Source organism: Muntiacus reevesi, chromosome 18 (genome assembly GCF_963930625.1).
Source record: "Muntiacus reevesi chromosome 18, mMunRee1.1, whole genome shotgun sequence".
Taxonomy (NCBI): domain Eukaryota; kingdom Metazoa; phylum Chordata; class Mammalia; order Artiodactyla; family Cervidae; genus Muntiacus; species Muntiacus reevesi.
The window spans coordinates 33,435,652-33,448,853 of record NC_089266.1 but is presented as its reverse complement, the minus strand read 5'-3'; the positions used below and the strand labels follow the sequence as shown (position 1 = coordinate 33,448,853).

The following is a 13,202-nucleotide window of genomic DNA, read 5'->3' as shown; positions in this document are numbered from 1 at the left end:
GGTTTAGCAGAGTAAGCGCTGTCTCAAAGCCAGGATGGAGAAGGCAATGGCACCCCACTCCAGTACTCTTGCCTGGAAAATCCCATGGACGGAGGAGCCTGGTGGGCTGCTGTCTGTGGGGTCATACAGAGTCGGACACAACTGAAGTGACTTAGCAGTAGCAGTAGCAAAGCCAGGAGATCTGGGGTTGACCCAGCATTGACTGTGAAGCCTTGAACAGAGCAAAGACTGCTGTCTTCCGCCTCCTTGAAGGATGAAAGGATGGGACCACTGGTCCTGGGCCTCCCTGCCCTGCGTCTCCTGGGAGGAATGAACTGCTAAGCTTTCTTCTTCCGTGTCTAACATCTACTCGCTCTGGTGATCTGCTTCTCCCAGAAGCCTCGCAGGCCCCCATGGGCAGAGGGTGCAGGTAAATAGTTAACACCTGGCTGGAGGTGGGGCCTGATTTCTAGCCTTTGCTGCTCTCCCTGGTGTAAACCAAGCCCAGGTGAGCCTCCCCACCAGAAATAAAATGTAGACGCCTTGGGAACCAGAAAACCAGAGAGGCAGAGCGACCTCTGAGAAGGCCAGGTGCTGTTGGCTTGGGCTGGCCTCTGGGTCTGAAGGGATATGGCTGTTGTCTGAGTGGAAGCTGGACCCTGGATGGAGGTAGGAGAGCGAACAACCAACACCTGGGCCCCCACCACCTCCCAGTTGGTCTTGGGTCCTCCCTGCAACCCAGCTGCACTTACCCCTTTTGGGGCCCCACAGGGTGCCCGCTGCCAACTGCTCCAGTGGCCCAGCCCGGGGGTAGGGGTAACTTCCAAGGCCCCCCACCCCCAGCAGCCCTGCACAGGAGCCAGGCAGCTGAATCTACATGAGCTAGCAACCCCCCCCAACTCAGGTGCTCCCAGGTGTGGGGGTGTTTAAGGGGGTGTGTGTGTGAGGGGTAGGGGTGGGCTTAGAGATGTCACCTCTGGTGACCCAGCAGCACCTCTGTTGTTTCCCGGAAGACAATTTGGTTTTTCTAGACCTGTAGCTGGATAGGGTTGGATTATTCTCACTTTAGACTTTGGTTTTCCAGGGGAGGGGTTAAGACTTGAACGCAGCATTGGCTGGTGTTTGGGTGGGGGTGGGGTGGGATTGGGGGGTGAAGGGCACTGAATTGGGAGTTTTGCCTGATCTTATTTCCTCTGCTTTGAAATTGGTTAGTGATAACACTGTTGAGTACGGTTATTGTGGGGATTAAATGAGATGATCGGGATAAAGACTCTGGTTCGACAGTGGGCTTATAAGTGCTCAGTAAAAAAAAAAAAGAAAAAGCAATGGAATGCCATGGAAAATACAGATGCTTCCCTGGTGGCTCAGTGGTAAAGAATTCGCCTGCTGATGCAGGAGGTGAAGGGGCGGGGTGTTGATCCCTGGGTCAGGAAGATCCTCTGGAGAAGGAAGTGGCAACCCACCCCAGTATTCTTGCCTGGAGAATTCCATGGACAGAGGAGCCTGGGAGCTACAGTCCTTGAGTTTGAAGGAGAGTCAGACACAAATTAGTGACTAAACAAGAAGATGGACGGAGGGGCTGAGCTGGGCTAAAGTCTCTCTGTTCCTCACCAGGAGTGTGGGTTTACTTGAGGACGGGTGCAGAGAGTCAGCCAGAGGGAGGACCTTGATTGGAAGCAGGTGGGGCTGCCCAAGACAGAAGCCTGGTGGCCTCCTCACAGACCATAAGACCTTCTTAAAGACTGGAAACTAGTTAAAGGGCTTGACTTCACAATAGCCAAAAGGTGGAAACAGCCCAATGGCTGTTTACTGGGACAAGTGGCAGAGCAGATAAACTCCATGTGTTGTGTCCATATGATGGAATATCATGCAGCCATAAAAAGGGATGGAGTACCAGCATGGGCTAGACCTGTTGAAAATACTAAAAGAAAGTATGAATGCTAGTACCTTGAATGCTAGAATTTAAATGCTAAAACCTTGAAAATACTATGCTGAGTGAAAGAAACCAGACTAAAAAGGCCACAGTCTATGATTCTGTTTATACAAAATGCCCAGAGTAAGCAAATCCAGGGATAAAAAGTGGATTTGTGGTTGCCATGGAGTGGAAGCAGGGAGAGATGGGGAGTGAGTGACTGATGGGTACAGGAATTCTTTTTGGGGTGATGGAAGATTCTGGAACTAGAGAGTGGTGATGAGTAACACTGTGAATGTACTTAATGCCACTGAATTGTACATTTAAAAATGGTAAATTGTATGTGTGCTTTATCACAATTAAAAAAAATTTTTTTTGTTTGTGCCAGGTCTTGGTTGCGACATGCAGGGTCTTTGCTCTTTAGTCACGGCTGTGTGAACTCTTAGTTGCAACATGTGGGATCTAGTTCCCTGACCAGGGATTGAACCCAAGCCCCCTGCATTTGGAGCATAGAGTCTTAGCCACTGGACTCCCAGGGAAGTTCTTACCAGAGGTTTTTTTTTTTTTTTTAAGTTGAATTTTTGAGGTCAGAGTGCAAGAGTGCAGTGGATCTGGTTTGTTTGGGGTGGGCTGACTGGAGAGCGGGAGCCCTGGAGGTGGGGTGCTGGGGCTCAGGCAGCAGTGGGGGAACATGCTTGCCTTCCTGACCCCTTGTTCACTGGGAGACTTCTGAGGTTGGGGGGCTTCTTAGTACCTCCCCACTTCATCCCCAAGCAGAAATAGCTCAGCCAACACGGGGAAAATGGTGGGCATCCTCTGTGACCTTCTGGATGTACAGCAGTGGCTGTGTGGCTTAGTGTTATGTTGAAAAGATCTGCCCGCACAGCCCGCGTCCTTTTCTCCTTTTAGGGTTGTCTGAGAAGGATGTGCTTCCCTGGGTCCCAGTAAGGGAGCCATTGTTACTCCTGGTATAGGAGAAGGGGACCTGTGAGTTTGTGGGGGCAGGAGTGTGGAGCTGGAATCCCCGACCACAATCACCTGTAAGCAGCTCTGGCTACTTGTAAGGACAAGATCTGTTAATTGATTGCTAATTGGATTTCAAGAGATGGGGTGAAACAGGATGTAGGGCTGTCCAGGATCAGCCATTTGAGTAAATGGCCATCAGATAAGTATTGCCCCTTGAAGAGTTTGGTCCAGACTCAGGAGTGAAGATAAAGCAATTCTGGATAAATAATATCCAGATATTCTTTATCTGATAAAGATAAAGCAATCCTTCAAAAAGTGAAGGAGAAGGAGATGACATTTATAGAATGCCTGCTCCGTGCTCAGCAGTCTTCCCAAATCTTAGCTGTTTAATCACCTCATTTACCTAGGTGAAGTAAGTACTGTTATTACCCCATTTTACGTAGGAGAAACTGAGGCTCGGAGAGGTCAGCGAGCTGAGATTCCAGCCTCAAGGTCTGTGAGTAGTGGTATTTACGACTGTACTGGGTCTTCATTGATGCCTCGGGCTTTCTCTAGTTGCAGTGAGTGGAGCTACTCGTCACGGGGCTCGGGCTTCGCTTTGCGGCATCTTCTCTTCCTGTGGAGCGTGGGCTCTAGGGTGTGCGGGCTTCAGTGGTTGCATCTCGTGGGCTTTAGAGTGAGGGCTCGCTGGTTGTGGCGCCTGGGCTTAGTTGCCCTGTGGCATGTGGGGTCCTCCTGGACCAAGGATTGAACTGGTGTTGCCTGCTTCAGCAGGTGGGTTCTTTTTTTTTTTTTTTTTTTAAAGCAGGTGGGTTCTTAACCGCTGGACCACCAGGGAAGTCTCTGTGAGTGGCGTTAACCTCCATGTCATTTGACCTCTCAGTAGCCATGCTAGTTGGCCAGTGTAGGGTAATAAAAAAAATTTTTTTTAAATATATAAACACGTATATATGAATATATATATATGAACACATGTAGCCACACACACACGACCTTGTGGTAACATGCTACCAAGAGAGAAGACAAACTTGTGTGTCCACAGTTCAGTTCAGTCCCTCAGTCGTGTCCGACTCTTTGCGACCCCATGAATCGTAGCACGCCAGGCCTCCCTGTCCATCACCAACTCCCGGAGTTGACTCAGACTCACGCCCATTGAGTCGGTGATGCCATCCAGCCATCTCATCCTCTGTCATCCCCTCCTCCTGCCCCCAATCCCTCCAGCATCAGGGTCTTTTCCAATGAGTCAACTCTTCTCATGAGGTGGCCAAAGTACTGGAGGTTCAGCTAAAGCATCAGTCCTTCCAATGAACACCCAGGACTGATCTCCTTTAGCATGGACTGGTTGGATCTCCTTGCAGTCCAAGGGACTTTCAAAAGCCTTCTCCAACACCACAGTTCAAAAGCGTCAATTCTTCGGCGCTCAGCTTTCTTCACAGTCCAACTCGCACATCCATACATGACCACTGGAAAAACCATAGCTTTGACTAGACGGACATTTGTTGGCAAAGTAATGTCTCTACTTTTTCATATGCTGCCTAGGTTGGTCATAACTTTCCTTCCAAGGAGTGCGCGTCTTTTAACTTCATGGCTGCAATCACCATCTGCAGTGATTTTGGAGCCCAAAAAATAAAGTCTGACACTGTTTCCACTGTCTCCCCATCTATTTCCCATGAAGTGATGGGACTAGATGCCATGATCTTAGTTTTCTGAATGTTAAGCTTTAAGCCAACTTTTTCACTCTACTCTTTCACTTTCATCAAGAGGCTTTATAGTTCCTCTTAACTCTCTGCCATAAGGGTGGTGTCATCTGCATATCTGAGGTTATTGATATTTCTCCCTGCAATCTTGGTTCCAGCTTGTGCTTCTTCCAGCCCAGCATTTCTCATGATGTGCTCTGCATATAAGTTAAATAAGCAGGGTGACAATATACAGCCTTGACATACTCCTTTTCCTATTTGGAACCAGTCTGTTGTTCCATGTTCAGTTCTAACTGTTGCTTCCTGACCTGCATACAGGTTTCTCAAGAGGCAGGTCAGGTGGTCTGGTATTCCCATCTCTTTCAGAATTTTCCACAGTTTATTATGATCCACACAGTCAAAGGCTTTGGCGTAGTCAATAAAGCAGAAATAGATGTTTTTCTGGAACTCTCTTGCTTTTTCGATGATCCAGTGGATATTGGCAATTTGATCTCTGGTTCCTCTGCCTTTCTAAAACCAGCTTGAACATCTGGAAGTTCACGGTTCATGTATTGCTGAAGCCTGGCTTGGAGAATTTTGAGCATTACTTTACTAGCGTGTGAGATGAGTGCAATTGTGCGGTAGTTTGAGCATTCTTTGGGATTGCCTTTCTTAGGGATTAGAATGAAAACTGACCTTTTCCAGTCCTGTGGCCACTGCTGAGTTCTCCAAATTTGCTGGCATGTTGAGTACAGCACTTTCACAGCATCATCTTTCAGGATTTGAAATAGCTTGACTGGAATTCCATCACCTCCACTAGCTTTGTTCGTAGTGATGCTTTCTAAGGCCCACTTGACTTCACATTCCAGGGTGTCTGGCTCTAGATCAGTGATCACACCATTGTGATTATCTGGGTCGTGAAGATCTTTTTTGTACAGTTCTTCTGTGTATTCTTGCCACCTCTTCTTAATATCTTCTGCTTCTGTTAGGTCCATACCATTTCTGTCCTTTATCGAACCCATCTTTGCCTGAAATCTTCCCTTGGTATCTCTACCAATTTTCCTGAAGAGATCTGTACTCTTTCCCATTCTGTTGTTTTCCTCTATTTCTTTGCATTGATTGCTGAGGAAGGCTTTCTTATCTCTCCTGGCTATTCTTTGGAACTCTGCATTCAAATGGGAACATCATTCCTTTTCTCCTTTGCTTTTCGCGTCTCTTCTCACAGCTATTTGTAAGGCTGCCTCAGACAACCATTTTGCCTTTTTGCATTTCTTTTCCATGGGGATGGTCTTGATCCCTGTCTCCTGTACAATGTCACGAACCTCCGTCCATAGTTCATCAGGCTCTCTGTCTATCAGATCTAGTCCCTTAAATCTATTTCTCACTTCCACTGTATAGTCATAAGGGATTTGATTTAGGTCATACCTGAATGGTCTAGTGATTTTCCCTACTTTCTTCAGTTTTAGTCTGAATTTGGCAATAAGGAGTTCATGATCTGAGCCACAGCCAGCTCCTGGTCTTGTGTGTCCACAGGGGACCTTAAATCAAGGTCGAGATGGAAGTGCAGCCAGTTCAAAGCCACTTTCTCCCACAGGTGCCAGTGAAAGTGCCCCTTGGGAGTGTGGTTGGTCGGTGTGGGGCGCTGGGGTGGCTGGCGTGCCTGAGGCCACAGGGTCTGGGCTCGGGAGACCCACTTAGCAGTGACCTGCCGCTTTGGTCACAAGGCAGCCGAGCGAGACAGGCACGTGGATCAGCTTAGAGGGTGGGCGTGGGGGTGGGCGGGGCCTCAGTGACTTCCTCACAGCCTGTGTCCTAGAAAGTGTCTGCAGAGAGGCAGCTGAAAATTGTTAAAACTGCTAAGACTAACCCAGGGAAGCCATTACAGAATTAACATGCAAAGGTCAGTAACTTTTCTTATATCAGCGATACCTAGTTACAAACTGTGTCAGAGCAAGTGAAAAGCATATAATGGCCTGTAGAAACTGTTTACTGAATATACCTTTTTTTTTTAATGATAATGGAAACATCTCCCAATTAGAATAGCAACAAAAATATCAAATACACAGAAATAAAAGTAGCAATAAAAGTACAGAGTATATATTTTTTTTAAAAAAAAGAGGGTAAAACTGGAAATTTGCCCATGGTCCAGTGGTTAGGACTCTGCATTTTCACTGCCAAGAACCTGGGTTCAATCCCTCGCCAGGGAGCTAAGATCCCACATGCAGTGCAGTGTCACCAAAAATAAAAATTGAACTTAAAATTTTTTTAAAAAGAAATAAAAAAGAGGTTATTTCCCAAGGGACACTAAAGAAAAAATTGGAAGATCGTACCATGTTCTGGGAGGGCAAGACTCAATACTGTAAAATGTCAGTTCTCCCTGAAATCTATAAGTTTAGCATCATTCTAGCCAAAATTCCAATTGGATAGAATGTGATTCTTAAGTTCAGGTAGGAAAATAAATGAGTGAGAATAGCCATGAGTGTTTTTTAAAAAAGAAGAGTGATGACAGGTGACTTGTCCTACCAGATTTTTTGAATATTGTAAACAGGATATTTTCTTTATGTCATCCTGGCATAGGAACAGAAATCACAAAAACTGAGTAGAAAGTCCAGAAATAGACTTGAATATAAACATAAGAACTTCTGTACGATCAAGCTGTGATTATAAATCAGTGAGGAAACGGGTGAATCGGTCAGTAAATGGTGCTGGGAAAACTGGCTGTTTATTTTTAAATAATAATAAAGTTAAATTTCTGCTTCATGCTGTGAACCCACATACATTCCAGTGGATGAAATTTATTTTTAAAATCTTAAAAATTCTAGGATAAAGCATTGTTAGTATCATGTAATCTTTGACTAAAGAAGACTTTTTTGGTATACAAAAGTCAGAAATCATAAAGGGAAAGATTTTAAGTAGATAAAAATAGAAAACATCTGTACCTCAGAAATCTCTAACCAACATAAGGCAAACGAAAAGCTGAAAAACATCAGTTTTTAACGTGAATGACAAAAGATTAATATCCTCAATAAATAGTTTTTTCAAGTCACCAAAAAAGAGATCCTAATACAAAATTGAGCTGAGAAAACGAACTAGAAATTCAGAGAATTTATTCAAATGGCAATAAGTATCTGAAAAATTCAGTTCAGTTGATCAATCATGTCCGACTCTTTGTGACCCCCATGGACTGAAGTATGCCAGGCCTCCCTGTCCATCACCAACTCCTGGAGCTTGCTCAAAGTCATGTCCATCTTGTCGATGATGCTATCCAACCATCTCACCCTCTGTTGTCCCCTTCTCCTCCTGCCTTCAATCTTTCCCAGCATCAGAGTCTTTTCCAAGGAGTCGGTTCTTTACATCAGGTGGCCAAAGTATTGGAGCTTCAGCATCAGTCCTTCCAATGAATATGAAATGAGGACTGATTTCCTTTAGGATGGACTGGTTGGATCTCCTTGCAGTCCAAGGGACTCTCAAGAGTCTTCTCCAATACCACAGTTTAAAAGCATAAATTCTTCAACGCTAAGCTTTCTTTTTGATCCAGCTCTCACATCCATACATGACTACTGGAAAAACCATAGCTCTGACTAGTCGGACCTTTGCTTGCAAAGTAACGTTTCTGCTTTTTAATATGCTGTCTAGGTTGGTCATAGCTTTTCTTCCAAGGAGCAAGTGTCTTTTAATTTCATGGCTGCAATCACCATCTGCAGTGATTTTCTAACCCAAGAAAATAAAGTCTGTCACTGTTTCCACTGTTTCCCCATCTGTTTGCCGTGAAGTCATGGGACTGGATGCCATGATCATCGTTTTTTGAATGTTGAGTTTTAAACCGGCTTTTTCACTCTCCTCTTTCACTTTCATCAAGAGACTCTTCAGTCCCTTTTTGCTTTCTGCCATAAGGGTGGTTTCATCTGCATATCTGAGGTTACTGATATTTCTCCTGGCAATCTTGATTCCAGCTTGTGCTTCATCCAGCCCAGCATTTCACATGATGCATTTAAGTTAAATAAGCAGGATAACAATATACAGCTTTGATGTACTCCTTTCCTAATTTGGAACCAGTCCGTTGTTCCATGTCCAGTTCTAGCTGTTGCTTCTTGACCTGCATACAAATTTCTCAGGAGGCAGGTAAGGTGGTCTTGTATTCCCATCTCTTTAAGAATTTTCCACAGTTTGTTGTATCTGAAATATTACACTTTAGTTAATAAATATTTTTATTTAATAAGTATTTGCTTAATAAAGAAATAATATTAGCCAGAATACATTTTAGGGACTTTCCTGGTGGTCCAGTGGCTAAGACTTCGAGTTCTCAATGCAGGGGGCCTGGGTTAGATCCCTGGGCAAGAAACTAGATCCCACATGCTGCAACTAAGAGACCTGGCACAGCAAAACAAATAAATACTGAAAAAAGAATACCTTTAAAAAACCTTATTAAATTGACACTAGTAAACAAAAAGTAATTCCTAATGTTAAAAGAGTTAGGGAAACAGGCACTCACCTGCTCTGGTGATGGGAAGGTAACTTGGTACCACTTTAATGAAGGGCGATTTAGCATCATGTATCAAAATGTATTTTTGACCCCATCCTTTCCTTTGTAGGAGTTTAGCCTAAGGAAGTAGTGATGTGTGGCAAGACTTAGCTACAAGGACCAAATGTTTTTCAGTAGTGTTTTAGTGACTCCGTTATGAAATATTCATACAGTTACGTTGTAGGAGAATATTTGAATATGAAATGAAAAGATGATACAGTATACCCGCTAAAGTAAATTACACATCTAATTACATGGGGAGGGTCAACTTTGGTTGGTGAAAAGACTTGCTTACACAGCATTTCGGAGAAATTATTTCGCTTGTGCTCATATATTCACATAGTTCCCAGCCTGGGACTGTTTTGCCCCCAGGGGATATTTGGACATTACTGGAGACATTTTTGGTTGTCAGTAGGGGAGTGGTACTGGCGTCTAGTGGGTTGGGGCCAGGGATGCTGCTGAACATCCTGTATCACCCAGGACAGCCCCCTCTGCCGTGGATTCTCCAGCCCGGAATGCTGATAGGAGTGCTGAGGTTGAGAAGGTGGGTGTGTTTTCGCAAGATAGCATCCACGTGCTCTCTCCAGAAGTACTGAGGCAGGGTGCTGCTGGTGATTTCTTAGTTTCTTGTCAAATTGAAACAGATGCAGCTGAGTGTTTAGAACAGGACTTCCTAGGTGGCTCAGTGGTAAAGAATCTGCCTGCCAATGCAGGAAACTCAGATTTGATCCCTGGGTCAGAAAGACCCCTGGAGTAGGAAATGGCAACCCACTCCTGTGTTCTTCCCTGGAAAATCCCATGGACACAGGAGCCTGGAGGGCTGCAGTCCATGGTGTTGCACAGACATGACTGAGCACGCACGCACTTGCATGAAGCTTTAGAAAGTGAAGTTTTTCTCTTTTTCTTCCTTTTATAATATTTATTTGGGCACATCGAGTCTTAGTTGTGGTGCGAAGGCTCGGTAGTTGTAGCAGGCGGGCTTAGTTGCCCCAGGGCATCTGGAGTCTTACTTCTGTGACCAGGGATGGAATGCAGTCCCTTCCATTGTAAGATGGATCCTCAACCGTTCCTGGACCACCAAGGGAGTCTCTAAAATGAAGTTTTTTGAAATCAGGTAGCTGTGATTTCGGAAATCATAGGTAATGCTATGCTCACATAGGCAAGCGTTTGCCTGATCCTTTTTCCATGGTGAATTTTAACCCAACCAAATATGAAATTTATCCAAAGTTCTGAGCTTTACTATGTACTACTGTATTTTGAATTAATGTGATTTAACTGATTGTTAAAATTTTTATGATGAAAAATCTCGGAGCAGTGGCCAGAACAGAGTTAGACTTCCATGTTCCCATCACATTGATTTAACACTTAACATCATGCCCCATTTGCTTCAATGATTTTTTTTTTGCCAAAAGATTTTCCGAGAAAAGCTTAGACATTATGACATTTCACCCCTTTATATTTCAGAACCCCTCCTTCTGAAAAAGAACATTTCTTACATCTTCTCAATAGTTTTATTACACCTAACAAAAGTAACAATAATTCTTTAATATCATCTGATTCCCAGTCCACCTTCCAGCTTTCTTGGTTCTCCCCCAAATGTCTTTTACAGCTGGTCTACTCAGTGGTTTAATGATTACAACATTATGCAATCGTATGCTACACAAAAAGTATTATATTTAGAAGTGCATCAGCGTTCTGTTTTTGAGGGTAGAATGTGTGTGAAGTGCCATGTCAAATGAAAAGTGCTACCTGGTGTTACCTGTCATCATTGTTAACTTCATGATCTTAAGGGGCATGGCCACTTCTGGTCATAGGGTCGTGGGCTTTGGGGATGGGTGGGGTGAGAGCTCTGAGCTTCCTTCAGGCGAGTGTCCCTGAGGAATGGGCACCTCCACAGCCGAAGGGACAAGGGAGCCAGCCACCATCATAAATCCTTGTCACTTCCCTCTGTGATGGGAGCCGAGGGTGCTGGAGCTAAAAGCTGTTCATCAGTGGCTTCAGGTGCCCAAGCGGGGCTGGAGAATTCTTGGATGTGGGGCTGTCCCCTGCATTTCCCGTTTGGTTCAGCATCTCTGAATGGTTGTGACCATCCAATATCCTCAGGTGGCAAAACAGCTTCTGGTTAAGAACTGCTGGGTTCTGGTTAAGCCCAGATTTCCAGACATCAGTGTCGTTCCCTAAAACCCTCTGGGAAAGGAAGCAGAGGCCCTGAGGCCCCTTTCTCTTGAGCAGCACCCGCCCACTCCTCTTGCCCTGGCTGGAGACCAGACCGATCTGTATGTGTTAGGTTGGACTGAATGGAATTGCCATTTTCTTTGAGCATTTGTGACCCACAGAAGTGGCAATTTACACGGCTCAACTTACTTCTTGCGTCCTTTTGGCCAGCAGACCCGGTCAGCCTGCTTGACAGACTTTCTCTCTCTGTCAGTCTGTCTCTAAGACTTTTCTCTGCCTTTGTCTCTGCCTCTCTTCTCTGCCACCTTCCTTATTCCTTCACTTTCCCTCCATCTCCTCCCCCTCCCTTTCCCCCCTTTTTAGGGCTTGCACAAAGGACCGAGGGCAGAGGTCAGGCTGGGGTGAGCAGGGCCAGGAGATCGCGCCGCCCCCATCCCACCACCGGGGGCCTCAGTCACCCTGGGGAGCACAAAAGAAGCCCCTTGGCCTGGGAGGTTTCGGGACCCTCATTGTTCCTCTTTGGCCAGGCCTTTGCAGGTGGAGCTGCCACCAGCCTTGGAGGAAGATAAAGGGATGAGCCCCGAGAGGCCAGGGGAGCACGTGGGGGTGGAATATTCAGCCTTTCTGGGGGCTCTTCCCACTGGCGACTCAAGGTGGGTGGCTGGTGGGGATGGGACAAGTGACAGGTGTCAGTGAGAGAGAGGCTTGGAATCCCCGGGGCCCGCCCCTGTGTCACGCGGATGTCACAGGGTCCTTGTTGCTGAGGCTGGGGGGTTGGGGGCGTGCAGGCTACAGAGCTGGCTGAGGTGGAGTGGAGGCTGAGACACCCCCACCTCCACCCCAAGGGGCGGCCCCTGCCCAGAGCTGTGTCTGGAACCTCCCTTGGGATTCCTGTAGCGGCCGGAGGCTGGGCTCTGGTATCAGGCGTCACAGTCACTCCCCTCTCTGCTTGCTCTAGGGTTTGTCCCCTGTGAAACCTCTCTTGCTACTGAAGTTAGTAAAGCCTCCCCCCACCCCACCAACCCCAGAAGTGGTCCCTCTGATTTCTTAAATACCCTGCCAGGTTTCAATCTGCTCCAGACTTGGACTTTGCTGGTGGTCCAGTGGTTAAGAATCTGCCTGCCAATGCAAGGGACAGGGGTTTGATCCCTGGTCCAGGAATATTCCAGATGCCACAGGGCAACTAAGTCCCTATGCCACAACTACTGAAGCCTGGGAAGCCTGTGCACCCCATGAGGAGTAGCCCCCATTCACTACAACTAAAGAAAAGCCTGCAAAGCCAAGGGGAAAAAAAGCTACTCCAGACCTAAAGCAATAATAATAATAGTAGTAGTGTATTAGTTCAGTTGGGCTGCCCTAAGAAAACACCATAGACTGGGTGTCTTAAGCAACAGAAGTTTAATTTTCTCAAAGTTCCAGAGGCTGGAAGATCATGTTCAGGGTGCTGACATGGTCCAGTTTTGGCAAAGAGCCTCTTCCTGGCTTACAGACTGCCGACTGACTGCTTGCTGCGTGCTCACCTGGCGGGGAGAGAGCTCTCTGATGTCTCTTCTTATAAGAGCCCTAATTCCACCCTCATGGGCCTCACCCTCATGACCTCATCAAACCCTAATTACTCCCCAAAGGCCCCACCTCCAAATACCATCACTTTGGAGGTTCAGACTTTAGCACGGGAGTGTGGGTAGGACACAGTTCAGTCCATGGCAAGCGGTGATGATAGCATTCTTAAGTGCCATCATTTACTATAAAACAGAGATTTGGAGTATTCTGTGGCCCTCCCCCACACCAGTGATTCAATGAACGTGTCCTGCAGACCACTTGATAGCTCTGGGATCTGTCTTGTCATTGAAATGAAGCCGTTGGGCTGATGATCTGTTCAACCCCCTCTCACTCAGTATTTCCGCATCCTGGCTGGTTGGCAGACGGTGATTCTGGGGCCTTTTGGTCACAAGTGGTTGCCTTGGGGGCTCTT

The 13,202-nt window shown here is 46.2% G+C and overlaps 1 protein-coding gene across 4 annotated transcripts in view; it reads left to right on the top strand.

Annotated features, from left to right (window-relative positions):
• NTN1 (netrin 1) overlaps positions 1 to 13,202 on the top strand; it is a 207,439-nt gene that overhangs the window by 154,397 nt on the left and 39,840 nt on the right. The window lies entirely within an intron of this gene.